This window comes from Scyliorhinus canicula, chromosome 10 (genome assembly GCF_902713615.1).
Source record: "Scyliorhinus canicula chromosome 10, sScyCan1.1, whole genome shotgun sequence".
In the NCBI taxonomy this organism is placed as follows: Eukaryota; Metazoa; Chordata; class Chondrichthyes; order Carcharhiniformes; family Scyliorhinidae; genus Scyliorhinus; species Scyliorhinus canicula.
In genome coordinates this window covers 28,679,944-28,693,442 of record NC_052155.1, presented here as the reverse complement: position 1 = coordinate 28,693,442, position 13,499 = coordinate 28,679,944, and positions in this window count along the sequence as shown.

Genomic DNA, 13,499 nt, shown 5'->3' with positions numbered 1-13,499 from the left:
GCTTGGGTAGGGTGCTCTTTCAAAGAGCTGGTGCAGACTCGATGAGCTCAATGGCCTCCTTCTGCACTGTAAATTCTATGATGAATCTATGAGTATTTGTGCTCCATTCTTACTCAGTTAGCATTTTCCCAAATTTAAATGAAATGTCAGATTGGTGAAAACAAAGTAAAACTGCAACGGTCGGCCTACATCATCCTCACATTACAGACTTCCCTCCAAAACGCTTTGACATTACAGAGCTCCATCTGAACGCCATATGAAAATCCATCTGTATAACCTTTTTTGAACTAAATTTAGAGTACCCACTTAATTGTTTTTCCAATTAAGGAGTAATGTAGCGTGGCCAATCCACCTACCCTGCACATCTTTTTGGGGTTGCGGGGGTGAGATCCACGCAGACATGGGGAGAATGTGCCAACTCCACACAGACAATGACCCAGGGCCTGGATAGAACGCAGGTCCTCGGCGCAGTGAGGCAGCAGTGCTAACCACAGCGCCACCGTGCCGCCCCGTCCATCTGCATAACCTGTAATGCAAACCTTCCTCCATATTATTTCAGATCAATGGTGCATAACCATCCATTGTACAGAAACCTTGATTAAAGCATTGATATTTAGGCAGGAACACAGCGGATTGCTGTAAACACGGGCATAGCTTTAAAATATGTTTTTATCATGTTTCTGAACAGAGCAGCGAGCAAGGATATAATGGAGGCGGTCATTTTCTATCATATCAAAGTTTCGAATAGATTTGTGCATGAACTTTGTGAATAAACATATTGCAACCAAACTGACACTGCAGGATGCTGTTCATTTGCTAATATTGAAAGCATATCAGTCTTTACAGTGGTATTGATCCAATTAAGATGAACGGCAAGCTTGTGTTTTACAGTTAATTTTAGAAGCATTCTTTTTGCAACTTCAACTTTATTTGGCTTCTTTCAAAGCTTGACTAATTATGAACCTAGATTCCCTCGTATACTACTTTAAGTACACTTGTTAACATATTCATATAAGATTCCTGTGTTTATTTTTATTCATTACACTTGTAGGAAAATCTAGGACCAAGGACACAATCTCAGACTAAAGGGACAATACTTTAAAACTGAGATGAGGAGGAATTTCTTCAGCCAGAGGGTGATGAATCTGTGGAACCCTTTGCCGCAGAAGACTGTGGAGGCCAAATTACTGAGTGGCTTTAAGACAGAGATAGATAGGTTCTTGATCAATAAGGGGATCAGGGATTATGGAGAGAAGGCAAGAAAATGGGGATGAGAAAAATATCAGCCATGATTGAATGGCGGAGCAGACTCGATGGGCCAAGTGGCTGAAATCTGCTCCTATGTCTTATGGTCTTTTTCATGGGATGTAGGTGTCACTGGCTAGGCTAGAATTTGTTGCCCATCCCTAATTACCCTTGAGAAGGTGGTGGTGAGCCGCCTTCTTGAACCGCTGCAGTTCACGCAGTGTAAGTACACCTACAGTGCTGTTAGGGAGGGGGTCCAGGATTTTGACACAGCGCCAATTTTCTGTACCTCTGTTAAAATAGCACACCATAGAATCATAGCAGTTACAGTGCCATTCAGCCCATCAAGTCTGCACCCTTGGAAAGGGCACCATACCTATGCCCAAACCTCCATTCTATCCCTACAACCCACTAACCCCACCTGACATTTTTTGGACTAAGAGCAATTTAGCATGGGCAATCCACCTAACCTGCACATCTTTACACCAAATTACCATGTGCTATTTTAACACAAATTCTTGTTCACAAGACAGGTAAATAACTTTATCAAAATATTACCAATAGGAAATAGTCACAAAATATTGTACTAAGTGCAACACAGAAAGGAATTTCAGCCTCCTTGGTCTGTTAAATACACTGTTGACGGCCCTATTGTCAATAGATGCCGGGGCAAGTCGAGGTTCACTTGTCACGCCTTCATTGCCCTTACAAACAATTTTATTACTCCCCTCCCCAAACCTGAGTTGAGCTCGCTGCCATTCAGCATTCCATGATTTTTAATTCCCTGCTCTATGCTGTTGTTTGGCTACTTTCTGGTATGTTCATTAGTAACACAGTAAGAAGTCTTACAACACTAGGTTAAAGTCCAACAGGTTTATTTCAAATCAGTATCTTTCTGAACGCAGCTCCTTCCTCAGGTAATTTACCTTCTGTGCTTTCCTACATTCCAATCACAGATTCCCAGAATCGGTACCGTGCAGGATATATTATGCAGCCCATTGTGTTTGCACCAACTCTCCGTTTAAATCTCTGCACTCTCATTCACCATCCTTTTGCGAGTGAACAAAGAACAAAGAGAACAAAGAAAATTACAGCACAGGAACAGGCCCTTCGGCCCTCCCAGCCTGCACAGATCCTTTATCTAAACCTGTCTCCTATTTTCCAAAGTCTACTTCCCTCTGTTCCCTGCCCATTCATATATCTGTCTAGATGAATCTTAAATGATGCTATCGTGCCCGCCTCTACCACCTCCACTGGCAAAGCGTTCCAGGCACCCACCACCCTCTGCATTAAAAACTTTCCACGCACATCTCCCTTAAACTTTCCCCCTCTCACTTTGAAATTGTGACCACTTGTAATTGACATCCCCAATCTTGGAAAAAGCTTGTTGCTATCCACCCTGTCCATACCTCTCATAATTTTGCAGACCTCAATCAGGTCCCCCCTCAACCTCCGTCTTTCCAATGAAAACAATCCTAATCTATTCAACCTTTCTTCATAGCTAGCACCCTCCATACCAGGCAACATCCTGGTGAACCTCCTCTGCACCCTCTCTAAAGCATCCACATCCTTCTGGTAATGTGGCGACCAGAACTGCACGCAGTATTCCAAATGTGACCTAACCAAAGTCCTATACAACTGTAACATGACCTGCCGACTCTTGTACTCAATACCCCGTCCGATGAAGGCAAGCATGCTGTATGCCTTCTTGACCACTCTATCAACCTGTGTTGCCACCTTCAGGGTACAATGTACCTGAACTCCCAGATCTCTCTGTACATCAATTTTCCCCAGGACTCTTCCATTGACCATATATTCCACTCTTGAATTAGACCTTCCAAAATACATCACCTCGCATTTGCCTGAATTGAACTCCATCTGCCATTTCTCTGCCCAACTCTCCAATCTATCTATATTTTGCTGTATTCTCTGACAGTCCTCCTCACTATCTGCAACTCCACCAATCTTAGTATCATCTGCAAACCTGCTAATCAGACCACCTATACCTTCCTCCAAATCATTTATGTATATCACAAACAACAGTGATCCGAGCACGGATCCCTGTGGAACAGCATGAGTCACCCTTCTCCATTTTGAGACACTCCCTTCCACCACTACTCTCTGTCTCCTGTTGCCCAGCCAGTTCTTTATCCATCTAGCTAGTACACCCTGAACCCCATACGACTTCACTTTTTCCATCAACCTGCCATGGGAAACTTTATCAAATGCCTTACTGAAGTCCATGTGTATGACATCTACAGCCCTTCCCTCATCAATTAACTTTGTCACTTCCTCAAAGAATTCTATTAGGTTTGTAAGACATGACCTTCCTCTCAGCTTTCTCCTCTCCAACAAAAACAGTCCCAACTTCTCCAATTTAACATCATATCTGAAGTTCCTCACAGCTGGAACCATTGTCAGAAATCTTTCCTGCACTTTCTCCAATGCCTCCTATAGTGCAGCACCCAGAACTGACGCAAGTCTCCAGCTAGGGCCAAACTAATGGGTGGAATTTTATCGTAATTTGACAGAGTGTGAAGTTCTGACTGAAAACCAGGGGGTATCTCGCCAAACGCACTGCTATGTTTTCAGACCAGATTTTCTGGCTCACTGACAAAAAAAATCGTTGGGCATGGTTTATACCATCAGTCTGGCAGAGCAGGACCTGATAGAGGCGGCAAGGCCGGCTCCACAGAGATCAAGGCACCATCTTTACAGTGCGCGCTGATCAGAACGGATATTAAACTCCCCACAGCCTCTCCCACCCCACCACTAAGATATTGGGAGCTCTCTACCCCCTCCCCCACCAATGGCCCAATTATTATGGGCACTCCCCCCACTCCACCCCCACACCGCCACCACATAATTATCAAGGGCTCTCTCCCCCCCCCCCCCCCCCCCCCCCCACCGCACAATTATCAGGGGCTCCTCCCCCCACATTTATCGTGGCACTATTACTGCCACAACCCCCCCTCAATGCTCACTGCCCCAACCAAAACTGCAAGGTTCGCACCTCAATGTCCGCTCTCCCTGCCATCACTGCAACCTCTGCCCGTTAATAGCCACTCCGCCGTCCCTGCTAAATCCCCCCTTCCCCTTGGGCAAGCCAACACAACATATATGGCACAGTTGGTTACTGTTCGGCACAACATCGAGGGCCGAAGGGCCTGTTCTGTGCTGTACTGTTCTATGTTCTATGTTCTAAGTTTAAGATTGTTGGCATTGAGGAAGTAGCCATCTCCATTATACTTGGAAAAGAAGTGGCAACTACTCAAACTAACAAAGGAAAATTAATATCAAATTGTAACTCTAATTTTGTCCAGTTGCATTAACTTAATTATCTGGTGTCTGTTGTAAGCTTGAATTGTTGCACATTATCCACAAAATGTAATTCCTCTGCTAGTATGGCATTGAGGTGCGTAGGGAAGAAGTGTTGGCAATTCTGGACAAGGTGAAAATAGATAAGTCCCCGGGGCCGGATGGGATTTATCCTAGGATTCTCTGGGAAGCCAGGGAAGAGATTGCTGAGCCTTTGGCTTTGATTTTTAGGTCATCATTGGCTACAGGAATAGTGCCAGAGGACTGGAGGATAGCAAATGTGGTCCCTTTGTTCAAGAAGGGGAGTAGAGATAACCCCGGTAACTATAGGCCGGTGAGCCTAACGTCTGTGGTGGGTAAAGTCTTGGAGAGGATTATAAAAGATACGATTTATAATCATCTAGATAGGAATAATATGATTAGGGACAGTCAGCATGGTTTTGTGAAGGGTAGGTCATGCCTCACAAACCTTATCGAGTTCTTTGAGAAGGTGACTGAACAGGTAGACGAGGGTAGAGCAGTTGATGTGGTGTATATGGATTTCAGTAAAGCGTTTGATAAGGTTCCCCACGGTCGTCTATTGCAGAAAATACGGAGGCTGGGGATTGAGGGTGATTTAGAGATGTGGATCAGAAATTGGCTAGTTGAAAGAAGACAGAGAGTGGTAGTTGATGGGAAATGTTCAGAATGGAGTTCAGTTACGAGTGGCGTACCACAAGGATCTGTTCTGGGGCCGTTGCTGTTTGTCATTTTTATAAATGACCTAGAGGAGGGCGCAGAAGGATGGGTGAGTAAATTTGCAGACGACACTAAAGTCGGTGGAGTTGTAGACAGTGCGGAAGGATGTTGCAGGTTACAGAGGGACATAGATAGGCTGCAGAGCTGGGCTGAGAGGTGGCAAATGGAGTTTAATGTGGAGAAGTGTGAGGTGATTCACTTTGGAAAGAATAACAGAAATGCGGAATATTTGGCTAATGGTAAAATTCTTGGTAGTGTGGATGAGCAGAGGGATCTCGGTGTCCATGTACATAGATCCCTGAAAGTTGCCACCCAGGTTGATAGGGTTGTGAAGAAGGCCTATGGTGTGTTGGCCTTTATTGGTAGAGGGATTGAGTTCCGGAGCCATGAGGTCATGTTGCAGTTGTACAAAACTCTAGTACGGCCGCATTTGGAGTATTGCGTACAGTTCTGGTCGCCTCATTATAGGAAGGACGTGGAAGCTTTGGAACGGGTGCAGAGGAGATTTACCAGGATGTTGCCAGGTATGGAGGGAAAATCTTATGAGGAAAGGCTGATGGACTTGAGGTTGTTTTCGTTAGAGAGAAGAAGGTTAAGAGGTGACTTAATAGAGGCATACAAAATGATCAGAGGGTTAGATAGGGTGGACAGCGAGAGCCTTCTCCCGCGGATGGAGGTGGCTAGCACGAGGGGACATAGCCTTAAATTGAGGGGTAATAGATATAGGACAGAGGTCAGAGGTGGGTTTTTTACGCAAAGAGTGGTGAGGCCGTGGAATGCCCTACCTGCAACAGTAGTGAACATGCCAACATTGAGGGCATTTAAAAATTTATTGGATAAGCATATGGATGATAAGGGCATAGTGTAGGTTAGATGGCCTTTAGATTTTTTCCATGTCGGTGCAACATCGAGGGCCGAAGGGCCTGTACTGCACTGTATCGTTCTATGTTCTATGTTCTATGTTTGTTTTAAAAAGCTGAGTAGAAATTTTGTGTCGATTTTTAATGGGATGTGGATGCCAGCATTTATTGCCCATTCCTAATTGGCCTTGAGGGGGTTTTTACAAGTCCAGAGTCAAGGGGTCAAGGGGCTGGTTTAGCACACTGGGCTAAATCGCTGGCTTTTAAAGCAGACCGAGGCAGGCCAGCAGCACGGTTCAATTCCCGTACCAGCCTCCCCGAACAGGCGCCGGAATGTGGTGACTAGGGGCTTTTCACAGTAACTTAATTGAAGCCTACTCGTGACAATAAACGATTTTCATTTTCATTTCATTTTCACATCTAGGTCAGACCAGATAAAGACGATAGATTTTCTTCCCTGAAGGACATTAGTGTACCAGATTGGGTTTTACAACAATCGTTTCATGGTCCCAAAAACAAAATGCTGGGAAATCTCAGCAGGTCTGGCAGCATCTGTGGGGAGAGAAAAGAGCCAACGTTTCGAGTCCAGATGACCCTTTGTCAAACAAAGGGTCATCTGGACTCGAAACGTTATCTCTTTTCTCTCCCTACAGATGCTGCCAGACCTGCTGAGGTTTTCCAGCATTTTGTTTTTGGTTTCAGGTTCCAGCATCCGCAGTAATTTGCTTTTATTTTAATCGATTCATTGTTATTGTTAAACTTTTCATTCCATATTTTCATTAAATTGAAATGTTACCATCTACCGTGGAGGAATACAAACCTGGGCCCCTAAGAGCCTGGGTGCCTGGATTTTCTGGATCAGTGACAATACCACTACGCCACCAGATCAGCAGTAAAGTTTATGGATCTCTGTTATTGCCTTCCAATATTCACCCTTCGATTTTAGTTTCTGATTTTTCAGAACTGAGATGTAAAGAGCAAGGTTAGCACATAAAATGTTTGTGTTCCTGAAACAATCTCTATTGAGGAAGTTCAAATATTCTGGCAATGGCTTTACGATGTTATGCCCCTTCATTTTAGAAAACATGATTTTTCAACTTTCAACTGACTGGAAACATTGCAATTTGAACTGAGACAAAGCAAACTGCTTGAAAATGCAAGGCCACATTCCGAGGTGAAGGTGAGAAACCAACACATCACCCTCAGGGGATAGTGAAGAGAGACATTCCCAGATACTCTTCAAAACCCATCATTATCGAAGGAAGTATTGGCTATTAAAACAATGGCTGCCCCAGACAGACGTACCCAAATCCTCTTGAAAATACACAATGGGTGAAGTATTTCAAGGCCAGCCACTGGAGTGAAATTGGCAGTGACACAGATGGTGTCAAGCCAGCTTTCAGCAGAGGAAAGAACCTGAGGGTTACTCTCTCTCCCATGCTCTCTCCTTTGGAATAAGAGTGCCAACCAGTTCAAGAAGCCGATTCTACCAGAAACCTACCAACATGAGATCTCATACTAATTTCAATATCTTCTCTATCTGAACATATTCAAGAAAACAGCTAACCTAAGTCAGCAACAATGTTTAAAATATATGCCTCAGGGACAATTGAAAGATATTTAACGATATATTCTTTTGCCATTTTTGTTATTGGATCCTAACCCCCCTTAATTCTGATACATGTGTTTCTGTGTGTTTGAGTGTCCAATGACTGCATGAGGGTTGAATGCTTGATGACGCATTTTTATTATTCTTCTCAGGTTTTGTGATTAATAAATTTCCTCTTTCTTTGACTCAGGAAAACGTTGTTTGAAGGGGTCCTTATTGCTCACAGTTTAAGTAATGAAATACATTCTAAATTGGAAAATATACATCCTCATGAAGAGACTTTTGTTGTGACCGACCGAGGAGGTAGAAAAGAGGGTAGGCAATTCACCCCTTCTCTGGTCAGTACAATGATACTATGTATTGTGGTAGTGTATATCATTCTGCCAGAGGCAGTTACGTTGGTGCACTGCAACAATATAAGTCACAGGCTATATGAATGAATTGATCTTTTGCTGCCTGTTGCTTTCACAATATGTCTGACTGGTTGAATGTGAGATTCGCCTGTGACTCTGCCTCCCCACACATTGTTCATTTTATGATTAGGTCCAGGTAACTGAGAAAAGTGACCCGCTGGGTCACTGGCTGTGCGGAATCTGCACCTTCTCCCCGTGTGTGCATGGGTTTCCTCCGGGTGCCCCGGTTTCCTCCCACAGTCCAAAGATGTGTAGGTTACGTGGATTGGCCATGATAAATTGTCCCTTAGTGACCAAAAAGCTTAGGAGAAATTATTAGGTTATGGGGATAGGGTGGAAGTGAGGGCTTAAATGGGTTGGTGCAGACTCGATGTGCCGAATGGCCTCCTTCTGCACTGTATGTTCTATGTTTATGTTCTAAAAGCATCAGATACTTGCCAGTGAGGGGTTAGACTTTATGTAAGCAATTGCTGCACGCCATTGGAAGCGAAGATAAAATAACGTAAACTACTGAATTTGTTCTTGGATATGTGCAATATTACAGGGATAATTTCCACGAGGCCAAGCAGCCTCACTGACTGAGTGCAAATATCAGGAATTCAGATACATTTTGGCTGCAGACCCTTTGAACTCCGACCCTTACATCTGCAGCCTGACAAACGCAAAACACTTTCAAAAGATGCTGGGGTTTATTTTAAGAACTTTCACTTGCAGTTGCTGATTTGTTGCAAAAGTTGGGAATCTGTATCTGTATTCCCAACAGCCTTCTGTCCAGTAAAATCAATTTTAAAAATTAGTGTGCTTCATTTATATAGCATCATTCATGACCTCAGGACATCGCAAAGCATATTATACCCTTACAGCCAATGATGTGCTTTTTGAATTAGTCACTGTAGTGATGTAGAAACATAGCATCTATTTGCGCGTAGCAATCTCTCATAGACAGAAATGACCAGATAATCTTTTTTTTTACAAATTTAGAGTACCCAATTAATTTTTTCCAATTAAGGGGCAATTTTAGCATGACCAATCCACCTATCCTGCACATCTTTGGGTTGTGGGGGCGAAACCCACGCAAACACAGGGAGAATGTGCAAACTCCACACAGACAGTGACCCAGAGCCGGGATCGAACCTGGGACCTAGTCGCCGTGAAGCTGCAGTGCTAACCACTGCGCCACCGTGCTGCCCTCAGGTAATCTGTTTTAATAGCATTGTTTGAGGGATATACTTTAGCCATGGACACCAGGGACAACTCATTCTCTGTGAGATAGTGCCGTGGGATTTCTTATGTCTTCCTGAGAGGCCAGATGGGGCCTCAAGTTAAGGCCTCATCTGACATGTCTTACCGCTATCAGCATTAGCACTCTCAACTGTAGATAGATGCAAAATAATGGGGAGAAGCCACCCATTGCCCACAAGTCCAAATCTATGTTCCCAGCAAATGTGGTTCTCCTCTGAGCATAAAGTTACTCCTTATGCTTCTCCAACATGCTCACTGTGACAGTTTATATCAATTACACAGAGGATTTGCTCTTTAAACTTTTGGTTGCTCTCAAACGTCATTCCTATTGTGCCATTCCAGCAAAGAGGCAGGTCTGGCCCTTTTACAGTGAGGCCTCCATGAACTACCACATCCAGTACACGATTGAACCCAGCCTTTGGCCTCATACTGCATCATATCTTGGCGTCTAAGCTAACTGACTCCAATGTTGTAGAGGAAAGCAAGGGAAAAGACTGGAGTTACTATCAGAATGCTGCACTAGCCTGGTGCAGAGGGTCCAAGAAAATAACTTATCGATGTACAGGGAATTGGGATTCGTGACTGGCGATATTAAATGACAAGGCAGCCGGAATGTCAGTGGCTGTATACCAGGTGGTTTTCAAACCAGCTTAAGATGTGTTGGCTTTCGATGCATGAAAAGGGATTCTAGCTGATCTCAGTGCACAGCTCACAGCACGTGGCTCAGTAGAATTTACAATCCTCCTAAGATCCGATTACATTGTACAACGGTAGGAGAGAGTACCTGAATTTTGTCGGAGAACAGAACAGCAATGACAGTATGAATCTTCGGATGTTCTTTGGATATTGTGCGGATTTATGGGATAGTAAATAAAATCAATGGGCAAATACAGATTCATATAAAATTTAGTAGAATCTCTGTCCACAGTCAACATTTCAGAGGCCAGGGTGAATAAAATTCAGGACGATCATCCTCTTTTGAGCACTGAACAATTCCCTCTCATGCTTTCAGAAATTAGGATGTTTGTGGCTGGAAGGTTCATTTCCTCGATCATTTTTATTTGAGAAAGGAATGGACCATTAGATAAAATTAATGTGGACACGATTTCTAGTCTCATCACATTTTACAAACTCATCACTAATTCACACAGAGCACTCAAGGTGCGGGCAGCACGGTGGCACAGTGGTTAGCACTGTTTCTTCACAGCTCCAGGGTCCCAGGTTTGATTCCCGGCTTGGGTCACTGTCTGTGTGGAGTCTGCATCTTCTCCCCGTCCCTGCGTGGTTTCCTCCGGGTGCTCCGGGTTCCTCCCACAGTCCAAAGAAGTGTAGGTTAGGTGGATTGGCCATGCTAAATTGCCCCTTAGTATCCAAAAGGTTAGGTGAGGTTACTGGGTTACGGGGTGGAGGTGTAGGCTTAAGTAGGGTGCTCTTTCCAAGGGCCAGTGCAGACTCGATGGACTGAATGGTCTCCTTCTGCACTGTAAATTCTATGATTGTATGTTCTACTTCTGCAACCTGATATGTTAGAATTGAATGACCTTCAGAATCCAACATCTCCAAACAAAATTTGGATAGGGTTGTAGCTAAGATGGTTTCACAATCCCATTTGACAAAGATTACCTCATTGTGTCATGTCAAGCTGCACAGCACTGAAACCTCTGACCCTGAGCTCATCATGTTCTCAGCAGCCACCTTGACCCCCTCACACACAAGGCAACAACCCAAGTTTCAGCCTCTTCTTTACCAGAGACAGTTGTCTAATCTGTTCTGCAGGCAGATTATTGTTACCCATTTCCACCTACCCTTTAGTTCTTCATAGCATGTGTCACGTCGGGTGAAAGCTTTTCCTTTATAACTTTCCATTATCCCCTTTTCTCTTTGATCTGTATACTCTCCCTGGGAGTGTTACACTGGGTAATATCGGTTCTGTACTTGTATTAATTCTTATTTGCACTCATGAAGCTCCGTTGTATTGATTTGTTCACCGGAAATGACATAAATTCTAACATGGGAAACGGAGAGAGGAACTGCCATGTAAAAGATGACACACTGTAAATAAAGTTCAGGTATTTTAAACCTCCCTGCACCCTGCTGTCACACCTCCAAAACACAACATAAAAATTGGCGATGAGGACAACAAATATGCACTGGCTAGCCACCCGGGAAGAAGAAAGTTACTGAGAACATTTGGGAAAAGGAAAAGTTATAAAGGAAAACCTTTTGCCCAGCGTGTCACACGCTATGGAGCAGCTGGACATGAGTAATGATAATCTGCCTGCAGAGCAAATTAGATAGCTGCCTCTGATAAATAAGAGGCTGAAACTTGGATTGTTGCCTTGGGAGTGAGAGAATCAAGGTAGCTGCTGAAAACATGATTGTGAAGTGTGCATTTGGGAAACCTCCATGAATAGAATATTGCGTTTTCAGCGTTGTGAGACCCTTCGATGAAAATGTGGAGTGATGGAGCTCCAATACTGAGCGTTTTGGCTGTTTTGCGCAGACAAAGAAATAGCTGAAGACATTATGGTGCCCATTTTTCTAAGGGTGATGAGGGGGGGAAATATTTAATCTCACCCGTAGTTTAGCAATACCTGATTAATACCTGAAACCAGATATTAAGACGTACAAGCAGATTGACAATATGTTGCAAGCACAGTGTTGCTGAACCCCTTGGTGTTTGCAGAGCACTTTAGATTCCATGAAATAAACCAAGAAAAGGGGGAATTAGCTGAGCAATCCGTGGCTGTGCTTAAAAATTTGCAGAATATTGTGAGTTCAGAGATGCTCTGAATGACACTATTGGGGTCAGATTGGTTTGTGGTCAATGCAATGAAGCCACACAGAGAGGTTTGCGAATTAAGATTAATCCAACTCTGCTAAAGTCTATGGGAATCGCTGTTTCTATGGAGCTGGCTGCAAAGGAAGCTCGGCAATTGAGTTTGTGTACTTAAATACATAAAATGGCTGCCAAATCAGCACCCAAAAATCTTGAGACTCACACATGTTACCTACGTGCAAAGCCAGGACATTCTGCTGTTGAATGTTGGTATAAAGACATGGAGCCGGATTCTTAGTTTTAGAGACTAGGTGCTGATGCCGGGACTGAATACCGTGGGTTCTACGGTCCTGAAAACATCGCCGGTCCTGGAGTGATCCAGGACATCCTTATGGGATAGCACAGGCACCATAGAACAGTACAGCACAGAAAAGGCCCTTCGGCCCTCGATGTTGTGCCGAGCAATGATCACCCTACTCAAACCCACGTATCCACCCAATACCCGTAACCCAACAACCCCCCCCCAACCTTACTTTTTAGGACTCTACGGGCAATTTAGCATGGCCAATCCACCTAACCAGCAAATCTTTGGACTGTGGGAGGAAACCGGAGCACCCGGAGGAAACCCACGCACACACAGGGAGGACGACAGACTCCGCACAGACAGTGACCCAGCCGGGAATCGAACCTGGGACCCTGGAGCTGTGAAGCATTTATGCTAACCACCATGCTACCGTGGAGCTAGTGTAATTCCAATGAACACTGGTACTGCACACCGATACTAGGTCACTCCACTGCTGGATGGACAGCCAGTAAAGATGGAATTTGACACGGGCAGCAGCATCGTTGGTGCCAGAGACTGTCTACAGGGAGAAACTTGAACATATTCCCTTAAAGCGTCAAGGATAGTGCTGAAGACATTCACAGGAGAAATGGTTCTACTGAAGGGCCGCATTGAAGTATCTGTGCAAGGTAATGGGAAAACAGTAGATTTGTCCTTACATTGTCATGTGAGAGTATCTTTAAGAAATGGGTGTTTATAAATGGATGTGTATATAAATATCTGGATTGGATTGGATTTGTTTATTGTCACGTGTACCGAGGTACAGTGAAAAGTATTTTTCTGCAAGCAGCTCAACAGATCATTCAGTACATGGAAGAAAAGGGAATTAAACAAAATTCAAGAAAATACATGAGAATACATAACAGGGCAACACAAGATACACAATGTAACTACATAAGCATTGGCATCGGTTGAAGCATACAGGGTGTAGTGTTAATGAGGTCAGTCAATA